General features: G+C 37.7%; 1 non-coding gene and 1 pseudogene across 1 annotated transcript; both read left to right on the top strand.

The window, feature by feature from the left end:
- Positions 1-11,729: 11,729 nt before the first annotated feature.
- LOC107974457 (chromatin accessibility complex protein 1-like) lies at positions 11,730-12,464 on the top strand (annotated as a pseudogene).
- Positions 12,465-14,906: 2,442 nt separating this feature from the next.
- On the top strand, positions 14,907-15,013 carry LOC112209177 (U6 spliceosomal RNA). Its single transcript, XR_002943824.1, has one exon. It is a non-coding gene; the product is annotated as a U6 spliceosomal RNA (small nuclear RNA).
- Positions 15,014-17,942: the final 2,929 nt, after the last annotated feature.

Raw genomic sequence — 17,942 nt, 5'->3', positions numbered from 1 at the left:
CAGAAAAGGGTCTTCAAAGACTGAGACCTAAACTGAGTCAAGTAAGGGTTAGCTAGGTGGAGGGTTGGAATTAACAGTGGAGAACACTTCATGGAAATACAATGACTTCAGCAAAAGCATGTGTGAGGTCCACGAATTACAAGGAATTCGATGTTTCTAGAAAGGGAAGTGTCAAAAAAAGGAGCAGCAGAAACACACAAGACAATAACAAAAACTATGTATTTATCCCATAGGATAAGAGAACCATTTTGAGGATTAGATCTCAAGATCTGCATTTTTAATGGAACATTTTTGAGGTTATTTGAAAATGTATTTAAAGGGAAACATATTGAATGTAGGGAGACCAGTTAGAAGGTCGTATTCCTGGTGAGGGTAATGAGAGTAAGGATTTAGGAAGTAATAGTATGGACAGGAAGAAAAGTTTGGTTTTAGGAAATATTTAGGATAAAAACTTAGTAAAACTTGTTAGTGGGCTTGTATGTAATGAAGGTAAAGGAGATGGAAAAACAAAGCCAACTTCCAGGGTACTAGGCTGAGTGCCCAAAAGGTTGGTTTTACCAAGGGTTGGAGAAAACACTGGAGAGCAGACATGCAGGCAAAGTGATGAGTTCAGCTTTAGACATGTTGAGTTTACAGGGTCAGTGGGCTGTATCCACTTACCTGTTGTGCTAGCACTTAACACTGATTCTAAAATTCAGGGAAGAGGCCTCATGTGGAAGTTAATTTTGAGACTCATCAGACTACAGTGTTTCTCATGACAGTTACCATTTCTTGAAAAAGTTAGTTAAAGAAAAAAAATCCAAGCAAAACAATTAAAAAAAGAAGACACATGCCACCCTTAAAATCCAGCTTTGATTTAATATGGATAAATGTATAATCATTTTCCACTTTCTTAAAGTAGGACCAAGGCCATTACCTTGAGCATGGATCTACCGAATCATTTCCCTTTTTGGTTTCTTTAAAGTAAAGTGAGAACTTAAGAATAGTGTGAAGCGATCAGAATGCTAAATCCTGTTCAGTTTTGAGGATTTTTCTTAACTATTTTACAAAGGTCTTCCTCACACATAATGGAGTATTTTTGCCTCTTTGTATTACTGATCCTTTCCAGAACATTTGACATACTTTTCAACCATTCTATGTTCACAGGTTATCAATTTACACAGTATTTTAATTAAATTATGTAATTTAACTGCCATAAATTTTTTTGTTTTGTTTTTTAATAAATACATTTGACTTTCACTTAAGGAGTAAAAACAGAAATTACACAGGCTGCTCGTCAAAGTATTCAGCAGGCTTCCATTTGTGTTTTTCATAACATGCAAAAGCAAAGAATAGGAGGGGAAATAAACAAATAAATAGCATAAAACATGGCTGTCATATTTTCTATCTCTGTAGATGATTACAAGACTTAAATTGTTAATCACCAGGGAGCTACATCAGCAAGATGGTGGACTTAGACACACTGATTCAACAATAATATGCAGACCAATTTCTTTTTGAAACATTCAAAAACTAGTAGACAGGCTCCTGCACTCGATGAGAGCATGAAATGAACGACACTGAAACCAACAGGAAAATTCCAGACACCCTCTCATTGTACTCCCCACACCTAGCACAGCAACATATGACCAAGACGAAATCCTCAGCTTTCAGTTTTTCCCAGGATGGGAAAGAGTTAGATTTCACATACAATGCTCCAACTTTTCTGAATGCAACCCAAGAGACTGGCTTCTGTCTTAAAGTCCTCACAGGACCTGGCATATGCTAGATTCCTGGAATAAGCATGGCAGTCTGAACTAGCAACACAGGCACTCAACACAACTCATCCTCCCCGCTCAGCATAGAGTAAGTGGGTGGAAAACCCCAGTTCCCAGATTCTACCTGAGGGGAAAAATAGTTCCCTCCCTCCCGTACCGAAAATGAGAATTCAACATTCCAGCTTCTCCAGGTGCTATCCAAAGGAATGGTTTCTGTCTCACCTATCTCAGAGCACAGATGGGACCCAGGAGATTCTAGATGCCTTTGGGCTGCCAAGAACAGTGACAGCAGTTTGGACTAACAAGAAGGATTAAAATGTCCACAGAATCTCTGGCCAGGCTGATTGGTGGAGATTTTCTCCCATTCAAGGCCAATCAGTGAAGATTGCAAGACATGACAATTTTTTCTAATGCATAAATACCAACATAAAGTGTCAAGGAAAATGAAGACACAGGCAAAAGTGATACAAACGAAAGAACCAAGTAAAACTCTAGAAAATTAGCCCTAATGAAATGGAGATATATGAATTACCTTACAGAGCATTAAATACAGCCATTTTTAAAATGCCTAATAAGCTCTGGAGAACAATACATGATCAACAAGAGAATTTCAACAAAGAGATAGAAAATTTAAAAGGAACCGAGTGTTATTTATGCCTGAGATGCAAGAAATGTTCAATTATTTAAAATCAATTAATATGATACACCATATTAACAGAATGAAGGATAAAAATTACATGATCATTTCAATAGATGCAGAAAAGAATTTGACAAAATTTTATAAAAATGTTTTTGTGATCATAACTCTCAACAGACTAGGAATAGAGAGAAATTACTTTAACATAATAAAATCCATATATAAAAAGTCCATGTCTAACATCGTACCCAACGGTTACAAAACTGGAAGCTTCTACACTAAAGTAAGATACAAGGCAAGGATGTCTACTCTCAAAACCTCTACTTAACATAGTACTGGAAGTCTTAATCATTGTAATTAAGCAAAAATAAAAGGCATCCACACAGGAAAGAAAAAAGTAAAATTATCTCTCTTTGCAGATGACACTGTCTTCTTTGTACAGAACACAAAGGAGTCAACAACAACAACAACAGAAAAACACCTGTAAGAACTAATAAAAGAATTCATTAATGCTGCAAATTATCAAATCAACATACAACAATCAGTTGTATTTTTATATACTAACAGTGAGCAATCTGGAAAACAAATTAGAAAAACAATCCAATTTACAGTAACTTCAAAAAATAAAATACTTAGGAATAAACTAATGAGGTAAAAACTTATAGACTGAAAACCATAAACATTGATGAAAGAAATTAAAGAAGACACAAACAAATGGAAAGATGTCTTTGTTGATGGATTAGAAAACTTAATATTGTTAAAGTGTCCATACCACCCAAAGGAATATACAAATCCAATGAAAACCCTATCAATATCCCAATGATATCTATAATACAAACAAAAAAAATCCTAAAGCTTTTATAGAAACACAAAGACACTAAGTAGCCAAAGCAATCATAAGAAAAAAGAACAAAGCTGGAAGGCTCACACTACCTGACTTCGGAACATATTACAAGCTACAATAATTCAAACAGCATAGTCCTAGCATAAAGGCAGACACATAAATCAATGGAACATAATTGAGATCCCAGAAATAAATACACCAATATACAGTCAACTGATCAACAAATATACTAAAAATACACAGTGGGAAAAGAGCAGTCTCTTTGACAGCATTGGGAAAACTGGATATCCACATGCAAAAGAATTAAATTGGACCCTTATCTTACACTATACAGAAAAATCAACTCAAAATGCAATAAAAATTTAAATGTAAGACCCAAAATTGTAAAACTCCTAGAAGAAAACCTAGGGGGAAAACTCCGTGACATTGGTCTTAGCAATTATTTCATGAATATGACAACAAAAGCACAGGCAACAAGAGCAAAAATAGACTAGTGGGAGTACATCAAACTAAATAGCTTCTTTATAGCAAAGGAAACACTCAGTAGAGTAAAAAAAGCAACTTACAGAATGACAGAAAATACTGCAAACTATATATTTGATAAAGGGTTAATTTCCAAAATATGAAAACAAAATCTACAACTCAATATTCAAAAAAGGAATAACTCAACTAAAAAATAGGCTATGGACTTGAATAAACATTTCTCCAAAGAAGACATACAAATGGCCAACAGGTATACAAAAAGATGTTTGATGTCACTAATAATCAAGGAAATGCATATCAGTATGGGAATATCACCACACAACTGTTAAGATGGCTATTATAGGCTATTATATATTTTTTAAAAGGATGAATATTAATGAGAATGTAGACAAACAGGAACTTTTGTACACTGTTGGTGGGAATGCTAAATGGTGCAGCCACAACACAAAACAACATATTGCTTTCTCAAAAAATTAAAAATAACAACTGCCATATAATCCAGAAATTCTACTTCTGGGTATATAACCAAAAAATAAAAATCAGAAATTCAAAGAGGTAATTAGCACTCCCATGTTCATTGCAGCACTATTCACAATAGCCAAGATGTGGAAACCACCATTGATATATGAATAGGTAAAATGCGGTACATAAACATAATGGAATAGTATTCAGCCTTTAAAAAGAATGAAATCCTGCCATTTACAACAAAGTACATCAGTATTGAGGATATTAAGTCAGGAATCTCACAGAAAGACAAACACTGAATGATTCACTTATATGAGGTGTCTAAAATAGTCAGACTTGTAGAAGCAGAGAGTAGAGTGATGGTTCGCAAAGGCCGGATGGTAGGCAGAATGAAGAGTTGTTATTGAATAGGTATAAAGTTTCAGTTAGGCATGATGAATTATAGATCATCTGTACAGCATTACACCTATAGTTAACAATAATAAGTTGTGTACTTGAAATATTAAGAGGGTATCTCTCATGTTAAGTGTTCTTATCACAATGAAATTTAAATACTAAAAAATGGTATCACAGCCACTTTCACTAAATACTCCTTCCATATCTTCATTAATTTTGTCAACACATCTTAGTCAGACAGAATTCTTTAGTTGGTGTGTATAGTCCAAACCCTCATTCCTGCAGGATCCAAGTTCTTGATGTTTGTATTTTTATGTGTTTCTAGAGATGTTTTGTTTTGTTTTGTTTTGTTTTGTTTTTTTAACTGATTACTGGGCAAGGGAATACTAAGAGGCACTCTACTGAATAGTGAACTTCTCAGGTTCCAAATATAGTCCTCATCTCTTCTATTATATAGACCATCTTTCTCCTCATAGTCAGTATCATTTACCTAGGCAATAGAGAGACACTTATTTCAGTTGTTCATTGAGCATCAAAAGGAGCCCGATATGGATACGGGACAGATAGCTTTCAATTAATCTAGAACATAGCCATTTTTCTCGTGGAAACATTCCTTCCTTGATCACCAAATCAACCATAACCAAGATTCTAGGGTAATGAGGCAAAAATTATTTAAGTACACTCTTGAATGTAACAGTGAGTAGGGTCACTTTCCCTTCGTTCCAAAACTGTTTACATTCTCATTAGGGAAGGCTGCATCATTTATTGACACAATTATTGAAAGCATATCTTTAATTCTTTATGATAGTGTCCCATCCCTTTAGAGTGTTCTCTCTAAGCTAGTATCAACACTGAGCCACCAGCAGGCTCTTCCACCATTCTATCAAGTGCATTACTTTAGAGTGATGGAGTACATAGCTCGATGAGTGATTTTCAGGGGCATGAATCAATTACTATAGTCTCTTTTCCCTAAAATGTGTTTCTTGGTAGGAAGCAACATTGCAAGGGATTCCATGGTAATGAATTCTGAAAGTCCATTAATCCATTAGTAGTAGTACCAGATGAACTACTGAGTACAGGAAAGGCAAATCCACATCTAGAATACGTGTCTACTCTGTGAGAACAAAGCAATCCCCCTATCTGATGATCCTCTCCAATGTGACCATGTCATTAATTGTTTTCCATCAGAAAATTGTCGGTCACTACTGCTGGCAAATTGGCAAACCAGCAATGGCCCTAGGTAGTTTAGTCTTAACAAGAGAAGAATCTGCTGTTGACCTCAGACATAACTTCCATCCCTGCTGCCACCAAAGTCGTTTTGCATGTGGACTTACAAAGAGAACAACTGTGGCTGGGCAAAGAGTTTGCCTGTCATCCACAGGATAGGCCATCTAGTTCATGATTAAGATTCTCTTCCAAAATGATTGTCCCTCTGATGGACATCTGTGAAGGACATAAGTGTCTTCACTCTCTATGTGCATCCATATACTTCTGTCTCACATCTCCTTACCACAAATGTTCAACTCTGTTCTTTCCAGCTCTTGACAGCTGACCAACCCATTAGCCATTGTCCATATATTTCTGGATTTAGGCAATTTCTCACTTCATATAAAGTTGAAAAACATGATATGCCATCTAATATAGTTTACCAATGTCTTTCATGGCCACTCCAGGGTGAGGTTTTCTGTAGCAGCCATCCACTTCCAGCTGGTGCTCATACAACATACATAACCATTCCTAAACCAAGCCTGCCCTTCACCTAACTTTGCAAACTAACAGATAATAATAGCGAACAACCCAAGGGGCCATAATGTACCTTAAAGGAGAGGTAGAAAGGCTGTAGGAAAAGATACGATGGAAGTCTGAGCTACTCTCTTATACAATTTGTGTCTTCTAGATGTGCTAAAGCCAACATCTATATATTCTATTTCTATTTTACAACGATATATTGATGATCATGCCAAATGTAAGGGTAAAATGGACCAGATATGCCCATTTCTTCAGGATGGGAAGATCAGGTTGCAGTTATGTGGTGTCCTCTGGACAGAAGCTCAAGTATATACCACGGCCCAGTGGCAAGCCAGATGCCACTTTTGAAATGAAAAAGAATTGCCAGCAGAGGGGAGGTCTGACTTCAAGCACTGGGCATCTGTATTGTGACTTTCTTCATGCAGTGTGACACAGGCTCTCCATTAACATCTCTGTCTGCCCCAGCTGCCTCCAATACAATTGTGTCTACTGAACCTCAAGACTCAAGTGTCAGCTTGCACTGTAGCCTGAACCTGCTGCTACATTTTATTTCTCTCAGTTCATCTATCTGCCGTACAGATTATTCCTAATAAATGTGTCAGAATGAGAGGTGAAGCTGGCTGGGCTTCTGGGTCTGGAGGGGACTTGGAGAACTTTTCTGTCTAGCTAAAGGACTGTAAATGCACCCATCAGCACTCTCAAAACGGACAAATCAGCACTCTGTAAAACGGACCAATCAGCACTCTGTAAAATGGACCAATCAGCTCTCTGTAAAATGGACCAATCCGCAGGATGTAGGTAGGGCCACATAAGGGAATAAAAGCAGGCCACCAGTGCCAACAGCGGCAACCCACTCCGGTCCCCTTCTGCAGTTTTGTTCTTTTGCTCTTCACAATAAATCTTGCTGCTGCTCACTCTTTGGGTCCGTGCCACCTTTATGAGCTGTAACACTCACTGTGAAGGTCTGCAGCTTCATTCTTGAAGCCAGCGAAGACCACGAACCCACCGGGAGGAATGAAAAACTCGGGATGGGAGGAATAAACAACCCCAGACCTGCCACCTTTAAGAATTGTAACACTCACTGGGAAGGTCAGCAGCTTCAATCCTGAAGCCAGCGAGACCACAAACCCACCAGGAGGAATGAACAACTCCAGACACGCCGCCTTTAAGAGCTGTAACACTCACCGCAAGGGTCCGAGGCTCATTCTTGAAGTCAGCAAGACCAAGAACCCACCAATTCTGGACACAAGCGCAGCATGCCCAAATGTGGTACACATTGCCTGCATAATCCAAAGAAGCCTACCAAGCATTGTGATGGGTGGTAGAAGGTACCAGCCTCAGATTACTGGGCACTTAAAAAACTTCATCTGTGAAGCAGACCTCTAACTTCTGAGGGATTTATCTTCCACTGCAATCACACATATTTTTACTAATATATCTGAGAAACTTATTTTTTGCTCACCAGGTACAATTAACAGGGTTTCTTCAATATAATGTATTAATTGAATTGCTGTAGAGACCATCACATCCAGAACAATCTTTGTACCTCTCTTGACAGAGTGGGATCGAGCTCTTATTATCAACCTAGACACAATAAGAGATGTTGGGATGGGAAAGAATTCACTCTGTCTTGGGAAGCAACTGTCCCATATGTAGTCAGGTTTTTTCTTTTTTCTCCCTCAGATAAGAGATTATTCTCTAAGAGAATGAAAAGATTTGTTTCTGCTTACACAGAAATATGGGGGAATTTGGAGTTTTAAGACTCCCAGCTTCATCTATGTCTAAATAAATGTCTTTAGTTTATGTGTCAGGATTTCAGTCCTTGCCACCAATACCACTATCTTAGAGATGTGTGGTAGAGCATTTAATTGGCACTGGAAACTCTGTTTACTTAAAAAGAAAATTTAGATTTCTTTTCCCACAAGAGGGAAATTTTTCCCTCTACTACAGGAGAGGAGGGACTCATTCAAAACTTCAGGGAATCTTTCTACTTCTCCCATGCATATCCCTAATTGCATGCTTACAGATTTTAATTTCTCATATTCCCTGTGTTTGTTCTCTAGGACCAGAAAAAGCAGCTGAATAGCTGCGATATCTGAAATCACTACTATATTCATAACAACTAAGTGAAACCTGATTTCCCTGAAATCCCTCTTCATCCTATGCTATCATCAGTAAAAATGAATGCTGGTAATCATGACACCTTCATCTGTCATAAATTTTCCATGTCTCACCACCTGTTTTTGTAAGGAGCATGTCTCTTGCTTCTCAAATACATGAGCAACCTAATTCTTCTGAATCCTACTGTGAGGTTCTGTTTTGTAGGGTCAGTTGCAGTACCAGTTGCTCTGTGTCTGGGTCCCCACAGAAAACAAAAACAGATGGCATATACAAACAGGCTGATCCAATTATATTTTACTTACAATGTACGTGTGAGTGAGGGAAATCATAAAAGTTGGTTGAATAATTCAAGGTTACTAGCAACGGAGCTGTTGAAATCCTTAGGCTGAGGAAGGAGTTCAGTCACTGAATACAGGAGAGAGTCATGTAGCGGTCACCTGGAAAGATGCAGTGACCTTTAGTGAAAGCATTCAGATCACCTGAGCTCACCTATGAGGAAGGAAGCCAGAGGGGGAGATATTCTGACCTCATTCTGCTTTCTCCTTTCTTCAGGCTCCTTGTTGGTATAAGACAACTGAAAGGCAGAGTGAAGGAAGCCTAATGATATAGTTTATACAGGTCAGCCACCTGGGGCAAAAAGCAGGGTGGAGAAGGGGAGAGAATGAATTTGAAGAGGAGGTACAAATATGCCAGTACATATAGGCCATTCTTTCTTAAGCTTAATCAAGATTCAGATAAATGTTACAATAAGAGAGGTACTGCTAGGCAGAGACAATGAAAGTTGAGATGCATAACAGATACAGGAGGGGGAAGATGTTGCTTTCATTGTCAATGGTTAGCAGGTAGATTGCTTGGTAGATGGTTTGTTTTTAAGGGAAAAGAAGGACGGTATGCTATCTGGGCTCCACTGGGGTTCCAATCCACTGATTAATATTTTAGAAAGATAGGAAGATAATGGAGGAGATGATTTGCCAGAATTTCTGTGAGAGAGAATGGCGCAATTTGTGCCATTTTAGATACTCGCCACCCCCTACTGCTCTGCCCCAAATTTGCTTGGATCATGATATGACTATATCATGATCCAAGCAAATATATATCATATCCAAGCATATATCATGGACACATTATAAAGTACATAGATGTTCTCACATACGGCGTTTGCATCAGGAGGTGGGGAAGGTTCTGTCATAGAATGGCTTCAGAAGTGTCAGACATTGATGAGGGGATGAGAACTGAAGAATCGTGGAGGAAACCTTTGGGAACATATGTGAGATAATTTCAGAGACACACAGAAGTGTGAAAATGAATTTTGGAAGGGCTAATGTATTTTGCAGAAGGTGTCAAGAGCCAGTAAAATTTTAAATATTATTTTTAAATGACACATTTTGAAACCACAGACTATGAAGACCTGGGGGAATACAGTTTGTACTGGTGAGATCAATTTTTAGAGACTTGGTTACCTTTCCTACTTGACGCAGACTAGACGTTTTTCTGATTTTCTGAATTCATTTTCTATGATGTAACTTTGTTGATAGAAATGAAGTAGCCAGAAAGCCCAAGAATCTGCCATTGTTTCCAACATAGACCAATAAGAAGCATAAAAAATTTACTCTCTAGTAATATTTTGTATGGAATATTGCAAAGAAAATTTATTTAAAAATTTTAGGCCAGGTGCAGTTGCTCACGACTGTAATCCCAGCTCTTTGGGAGGCCAAGGTGGGTGGATCATGAGGCCAAGAGGTTGAGACTATCCTGACCAACATGGTGAAACCCCATCTCTACTAAAAATACAAAAATTAGCCGGGCATGGTGGCGCACGCCTATAGTCCCAGCTGCTCGGGAGGCTGAGGCAGGAGAATCACTTGAACCTGGGAGGCGGAGGTTGCAGTGAGCGGAGATCGTGCCACTGCACTCCAGCCTGGCAACAGAGAAAGACTCTGTCTCAAAATAAATAAATAAATAAATAAATAAATAAATAAATAAATAAATAAAATAAATAAAATAAATTTTAAAAAGTAACAGGGCAATTATCTTTAATAAGAGTTTATAAAATACCCAACCCAAACCAAACAATATTAAAGACAGAATAGCCTAAATTTAGAAAGAAATATTACATTAAAAACAATAATTGTTAACATAATTAAACAAGTAAATGTACAGTTATGCACCAGATGATGATGTTTCTGTTGACAATAGACCACATATAAAATTGTGATTCCATAAAATTATAATGGAACTGAAAAATTCCTATTACCTAGTAAGATTGTAGCCATAATATTGTAACATAATGCATTACCCATATGTCTGTGGTAATGCTGATGTAAACAAACCTACTATGCTGCTGGTTTTAAAAAAGTATAGCACATACAATTATGTATAGTACATCATACTGAATAATAATACACAACTATGTTACTGATTTATGTACTTACTATACTGTACTTTTCATTATTTTAGAATGTACTCCTTCTACTTATTTTTTTTTAAGTTAACTGTAAAATGCTTCAGCAAGTCTTTCAAGAAATATTCCAGAAGAAGACGTTGTTACAGGAGATGACAGTTCCGTGTGTGTTATTGTCCCTGAAGACCTTCCCTCGGGACAAGATGTAGAGACTGAAGACAGTGATACTGATGATTCTGTTTCTGTTGTAGGCCTAGGCTAATGTGTGTATTTGTGTCTTTGTTTTCTTAAACTTTTAACAACAACAACAACAAAGTTTAAAAAGCAAAAAAGTAAAAACGATTTTAAAAATAGAAGAAAGGCTTATAGAAGAATATTCAAAAAGAAAATATTTTTTAAAAGATGTACAATGTGTTTGTGTTTTAAGCCAAGTGTTATTACAAGAGTCAAAGTTTTTCAAAGTTAAAAGTTTAAAAATAAAAAAGAAGCAATGCACTAAGAATAATGTATTATTGAAGAAAATAATATTTTAGAAATTTAGTAAGCCTAAATCTACAGTGTTTATAAAGTCTATAGTCATATGCAGTCATATCCTAGGCTTTTATATTCACTCACCCAGTAAATGTAAACTGGCTCACCCAGAGCAACCTCCAGTCCTGAAGCTCCATTCATGGGAAGTGCCCCTATACACCACTTTAATCTTTTATGTCACATTTCTATGATATACCTTTTCTATGTTTAGGTATGTTTAGATACACAAATACCATTGTGTTACAATTGCCTGCAGTATTCAGTGCAGTAATATGCTGTACAGGCCCCGCACACACACGGGCTGGCCAAGCAGCCACTTCCTGGTGCGACCGTCAGTGGCGGGAAGATGGCGGAGGTGGTCGTGGGCAAAGAAAAGCGCCGGCAGCAGCCGCTCCTCTGGCTGCCCCTGTCCCGCATCCGGGTCATCATGAAGAGCTTCCCGAGGTGTCCAGCGTCAACCAGGAGGCGCTGGTGCTCACGGCCAAGGCAATGGAACTCTGTTCAATATCTAGCCCCCTTTTCATAAAGACATGGCAGTGCGAAGGAAAAGAAAACACTGACAGCGATTTAGCAAATACTGCAGAGGAATCAGAAACTTTTCAATTTCTTGAAGATATATTGCCAAAGAAGATTTTAGCTAGTAAATACCCGAAAATACTTAAAGAGGAAAGAGGGAAAAAGATGAGGAGAATGACAATGATAATGAAAGTGACCATGACCAAGTTGAATCCTAAACCAAAGAAGTGCTTTAAAAACCAACCTGGCGAAGGAGGACTGCCCTGGACCCGCTCCACTGCCGCCAAGTAAACACAACGCTGCGCCCCTTTAGTGTCTTCACTTCTTCGCAGACTTCCAGTGCGTGGTATTCTTTCCAGGACAAGATTGAGGTCCTCATGTACCTGTGCCACAAACAGCCAGAGGGAAAGTGACCCAAACAGCAGCCCCTCTTTGACAGGTCCGCTCTACAGCTCAGACACCAAGAAAGCAGCGGATACCGGCAGCCATTGCGGGCTGATCTGCTGTAGCGCCAAACTGCAAGGACAATTTCCTTTTTCTTTCTTTCTTTTTTTTTTTTTTTTTTTTTTTTTTTTGAGACGGAGTCTCGCCCTGTCGCCCAGGTTGGAGTGCAGTGGCACGATCTCGGCTCACTGCAAGCTCCGCCTCCTGGGTTCAAGCAATTCTCCTGCCTCAGCCTCCCCAGTAGCTGGGATTATGGGCGCGTGCCACCATGCCCGTCTAATTTTTGTATTTTTAGTAGAGAAGGGGTGTCATGATGTTGGCCAGGCTAGTCTCGAACTCCTGACCTCGTGATCTGCCTACTTCGGCCTCCCAAAGTGCTGGGATTACAGACGTGAGTCACTGCGTCCAGCTGCAAGGACAATTTTAACTTTTAAATTCACAATAGATTTTGAAGAGCTTCTACAGATCAGTTATGTACATTCATATATGTAAATTTTGGAATCAGTTCCTATAAACAGCCTGATTCAATTTTAGCTAGTTTATAAGTAGTATGTTACATTTGAATTCTTGTCTTTCAAGAAAAGTTGACTATTTGTTCAAATATTATTTTTCTACTGTAAAGAAATATACTTTTCTATTAAAAATCTGTACATATTTTTATGGTAAGATGCTTTATAGAACTAGTTTTACAGCCCTCTATGCCTCTAAGTCCTTGCTTACTGCCTGCAAATTTTGTGAAATTTAAAAATAAGCATTCTAACACTTTTATTCCCATAGAAAAATTGCAAGTCAAATTATCAAACCAAATACAAAAATAAGCCTTACCTCTGGTATAAGCACGTTGTTCTAAAAAAACAAACAAACAAAAAAAACACACATTTTGAAACATTTCTTTGTTGAAGATCTCTCTCATACTGTTCTTTGCTTTAAATCCCTAGTACTTGTTTTTACTGTCTGTAAGAGAAAAACGGCCAGGCGGGGTGGCTTATGTCCATAATCCCAGCACCCTGGGAGTCCGAGGTGGGTGGATAACCTGAGTCCAGGAGTTCGAGACCAGCCTGATGAACAAGGTGAAACCCCATCTCTACTAAAAATACAAAAAATTAACCAGTCATGATGGCGGGTGCCTGCAATCCCAGCTACTCAGGAGGCTGAGGCAGGAGAATCGCTTGAACCCGGGAGGCGGAGGTAGCAGTGAGCCACGATCACACCACGCACTCCATCCTGGGCAACAACAGCAAAAACTTCGTCTCAAAAAAAAAAAAAAAGATGAAACCTATTATAAGACTTTTTTTTTCCACAAAGGGTATATGTTTGGTTCCTCTCTCTCACTCTTTTTCTTTTTGAAGAAAAGGTTTATAATTTACATTCAGTAAAATCATCCTTTTTAGTGTCTAGTCTGTGAATTTTGACAAATGCATAGTTTTGTAACCAGTCGGTAGGCAGGACAGATCCATCACCCAAAACATTCCCCTCTGCCCCCTTGTTTTCAGTGTTTTCTGCCCCCTGGCAATCACTGATGTTTTCTGTTCCTCTTGTTTATTAACATTTATTTTAATATAAAATATTTTAAAATCAAAAATTATATATGCTGTACAGATTTCGTAGACTAACAGCCAGAAACTATACCACATGGCCTAGGTGTGTAGTAGGCTATAACATCTAGGTTTGTGTAGGTATACTCCAGGATGTTTGCACAATGAGGACATCACCATTAATGACACATTTCTCAGAATATAGCTTCATTGTTAAGCGACACGTGACTATAATACTTGGATAAAATTATGCTAATGTCTGTGATATTTGGTCAAATGAAATTCCCTCATATACTGAATTTTTATTTGTATTGCTCTGTTACATTTTCATTCATTCCACAAATATTTATTGAATACCTATGTGCTGCGAAGAGAGAAACTAATGTTAATATGATAGTTTGCCTTCACAGAGTTCATGTTCTAGTGAGAGAGACAGACAATTGCATTGAAGGGCTAAAGTTGTGTATAAAGTTACTTCTGTTCTCAAGATAAGAGGCATGATTCAAATAACACAGAAAACGAATTCCCCTTTCCACTGAGTCTTATGGAAGAGCAAAATAAGGAAGATGTCAATCGCAGAGCCTTCACCAGGTTTGAGCTACTGAAGGACAGCACAGACCTTGGCTAATCTGTTATTTAATAGAGCACTTTAAGGAGTCCTTAGAAGTACAAAGGTGGATCTTAGCTAAAAAGAGGCAGAAAGAGCTAAATTATACTTATTGTTTTTTGAATAAAAAGAGGAGACCGGAATTTGGAGAAGACATCCAGTACAAATGGCCCAGAAAACAGAGAAGCAAAGAAACACTGCATAGTAGGAGGCTAGATCTCACAGAGAAGGCGGTCAGAAATTCCCAGGAAGGAGGACCTAAACTACTTATTTTAAAAATGGAGGTCTGATATTCAAAGTTGTATTGCTAGGACATAGCCCCTTTCCTTGTCTAAACCTTCAGTGTAACTTTGCTTTGTAGGTTGAGTTCCACTTCAGCCTACAACCTTGCTTCTGCAAGAGCAGAAAGCAGTTACTACCATGCTCGCTTCGACAGCACATGTACTAAAATTGGAACGATACAGAGAAGATTAGCATGGCCCCTGCGCAAGGACGACATGCAGACTCCTGAAGCATTCTATATTTTTGTGGGAATTGAACAATGAGATCACTTGGTCACAGGGCGGGGAACATCACACACCAGGGCCTGTTGCGGGGTTGGGGGCTGGGGTAGGGATAGCGTTAGGAGAAATACCTAATGTAAATGATGAGTTGATGGGTGCAGCAAACCAACATGGCATTGTATACCCATGTATCAAACCTGTATGTTGTGCACATGTACCCTAGAACTTAAAGCATAATTTAAAAAAAAAAAAGAAAGAAAGCAGTTACTACCTAGATTTTGGATATCTGGGGTAATGCCTACAACCTGTCACACATTTTAGTAAATCTGTTTTCAAAGGGAAAATAAATAACGGTATAACTATTGAAGAGTGAAGCCTGAGGAAAAATTTAGTCATTTTTATTATGACAATACAGAAGTTTTTATACTTGGTTACGGCAGGAAGGAATAAATGTTTCCTTTTCTAAAAAGAATAATTTGGTTGCTAAGTCTGTGAAGTTTTATGCAAATAACAAGAGAAACTGCAGCTCCAGTTGCCTTAACAGTAACTTAAATATATTGACTGATATAACTAGAATTCCAGAGTTATAGCAGAATTTGGCTGATCCAATTCACCCCAATCACTCTGATTTTCTAAAATAAGTTTTAGTCTAAGGTTAAGATTAATTCCTCTTACAGTTGTAGCAACTGGTGTTTACACCAGTTGGAGAGAAAGCACTCTGGCTACAGTATTCCAACTACATGTCCTAAGGTATATCCAGCTGGCTTGTGTAGTTTACATGGCCAGTACTAACCCAATACTTACAACAGGGGAAAAGAAATGCAGTGATTATATCTGGGACCTACCACTACAGCTAGGAGTTAGTGAAATGTGTTAGTATTGTTTCAGAATGAGGAGGAAGAAGAAAGGGATGCTAAACAGAAAAACAAGTATGTCCATTAGAGTAGATAAGCATGGGGCGTGGAGATAAGGCTAAATCTAAGGAAGAAGAAATTCTATGACTTCATACAGAAGCACATTTTCTCTAGACTGAGAAGACTTTAAATGGATTTGATCACTTATATATCATTTGCTATGAATATAACATTCACAAACTATTTATTTTTAAAATGTAGGTCTGATATTCAAGGTTGTATTACTAGGACATAACCCTCTCCCTTGTCCAAACCTTCAGTGTAAGTTTGCTATGTAGACTGAATATAGCATTCATAGCAAATTATATCGAGTGATCAAAATTCATTGAAAGGCTTCTCAGTCTCATTTCAAAGGTGTTCCTTGCACATTGTATAAACTCTGTGAACTCACAACCTGGGAGAATTTCAAGGTCATAAAAGTAGTTTGAGGCCCAAATAAACCCCGAACTATACAGAATGTCTTCTTTTTTCCAGCAGTTTTATAACATCATAAATATTTTTGTGTCTGATACTGCTAATGAATTCCACAAAAGAATTTTATCCCACAAACATCATTGTTCAGCATTCTCCTTTTGGCAACAGTAATTAGGTTTTTTTATGTGACTATGCTAAAATATATCATGATTATATAGCTATTTTTAAAAAATCAGAATGAGCAAAATTTTATCATATTATCACAAAATGACCACAAAGTTTGTTTTTGTTGTCCTGTTGGTTTTTGTTTGCCTACTTTTTTCAGAACTTAAATAGCAGTGTACTGACTGGTATGCTACCAATAAAACATTGTTGCACTTTATATCATGTATGAGGAATGTGTTAAAGTTGCAACCAGAAGATATTTTTCAGATGGTAACATTAAAGCTAAAATTCTAGTTAGAGTACATTGTACTGCATGCAAGGATCAAAGCTACTTACAGAAATAAAGAAAAGAAACCTGAAATAAGTCTCACCAACTACCCAAGGTTTTGAAAAATTAATTATAAATGTATACAATCTTACAACTCATTATTAATTTTAGAACAATATCCTGTCTGACACAGGTCTAATTCAGGTGCACTATAAACACCGCTTTCCACTGGAATGCATTACAGAGCATATTTTTAGTGACAAGAAGTCCTGGTACCATTAGTGATTAGACAATTTATAGACACAAATAATATGTTTTGATCCTACTCTTATGAAGAATTTTAAAGAATGAGAACTATTTTCCTTCTCACATTCAACTCTTTTGAAATGTTTTGCTGGGCTTTGAGTCCTAGAGGCAGAAGGATTCCCTTTTTCTAGGGTCAGATATAAGAGGCTTTGAATTAAATTGTCATAAATGGAAGGGTGTGGTTCTGAACTTAATAGAATATTAAGGCTAAAAGAGCTTCAACTTCTGGAAAATTTCTTTGAGATGAAGAATAGAGATGGGTGTTTTGTTTACTTTGGTTTTGATTTTTTCTTTTTCCTTGAGAGTAGTGGGGGATGTGGTTCTTCGTAACACATGGAGAAATATGGACTTGAGAGCCACTGAAACCTAAGATGGGGTGGCATGTGGATGCTTGGAGAGATGGAGAATGCCAACAACCATGGTATGGTTAGGCTTCTGCTCATGTTTCTCATGGAAGGATTGAGCTGTTCACATCTGAATAATCACATGGCTCAGAAAATGAGCATCTTGTCAACAACCAGATGTATTGCAGAATGTAGTTCTTCTTCCCGTATTCCAGGCATTACAAATTCTCTAGTTTGTCATGTGACCCTAAGAAGGAGAATGATCTCTCAAAATATAACCAAATTGAATTTCTTTCCACCCTGGGAAAGTGAGGACATTGAGTCAGATTTAACTTCAATTAGCAAAATAAGGGTACCGTGACCTCCCTTACAATTGAGGGTGGAAATCACATTCTCTATTTATTATTATACTTTTGATCAGTATTACAATCCAGCTGACACCAATAATTAAAATTCCCCTTCAGTTGGTGTATTTCAAAACTCTAAAATAATTTCCTTCTTTAAATTCCAAATAGTAAAGACAGAAAACAAAACATTACTTA

The sequence above is a fragment of the Pan troglodytes genome, chromosome 3 (assembly GCF_028858775.2).
Source record: "Pan troglodytes isolate AG18354 chromosome 3, NHGRI_mPanTro3-v2.0_pri, whole genome shotgun sequence".
NCBI classification, from domain to species: Eukaryota; Metazoa; Chordata; class Mammalia; order Primates; family Hominidae; genus Pan; species Pan troglodytes.
Note: the sequence above shows the minus strand (reverse complement) of the source record. Positions and strands in the feature narration are given on the sequence as shown.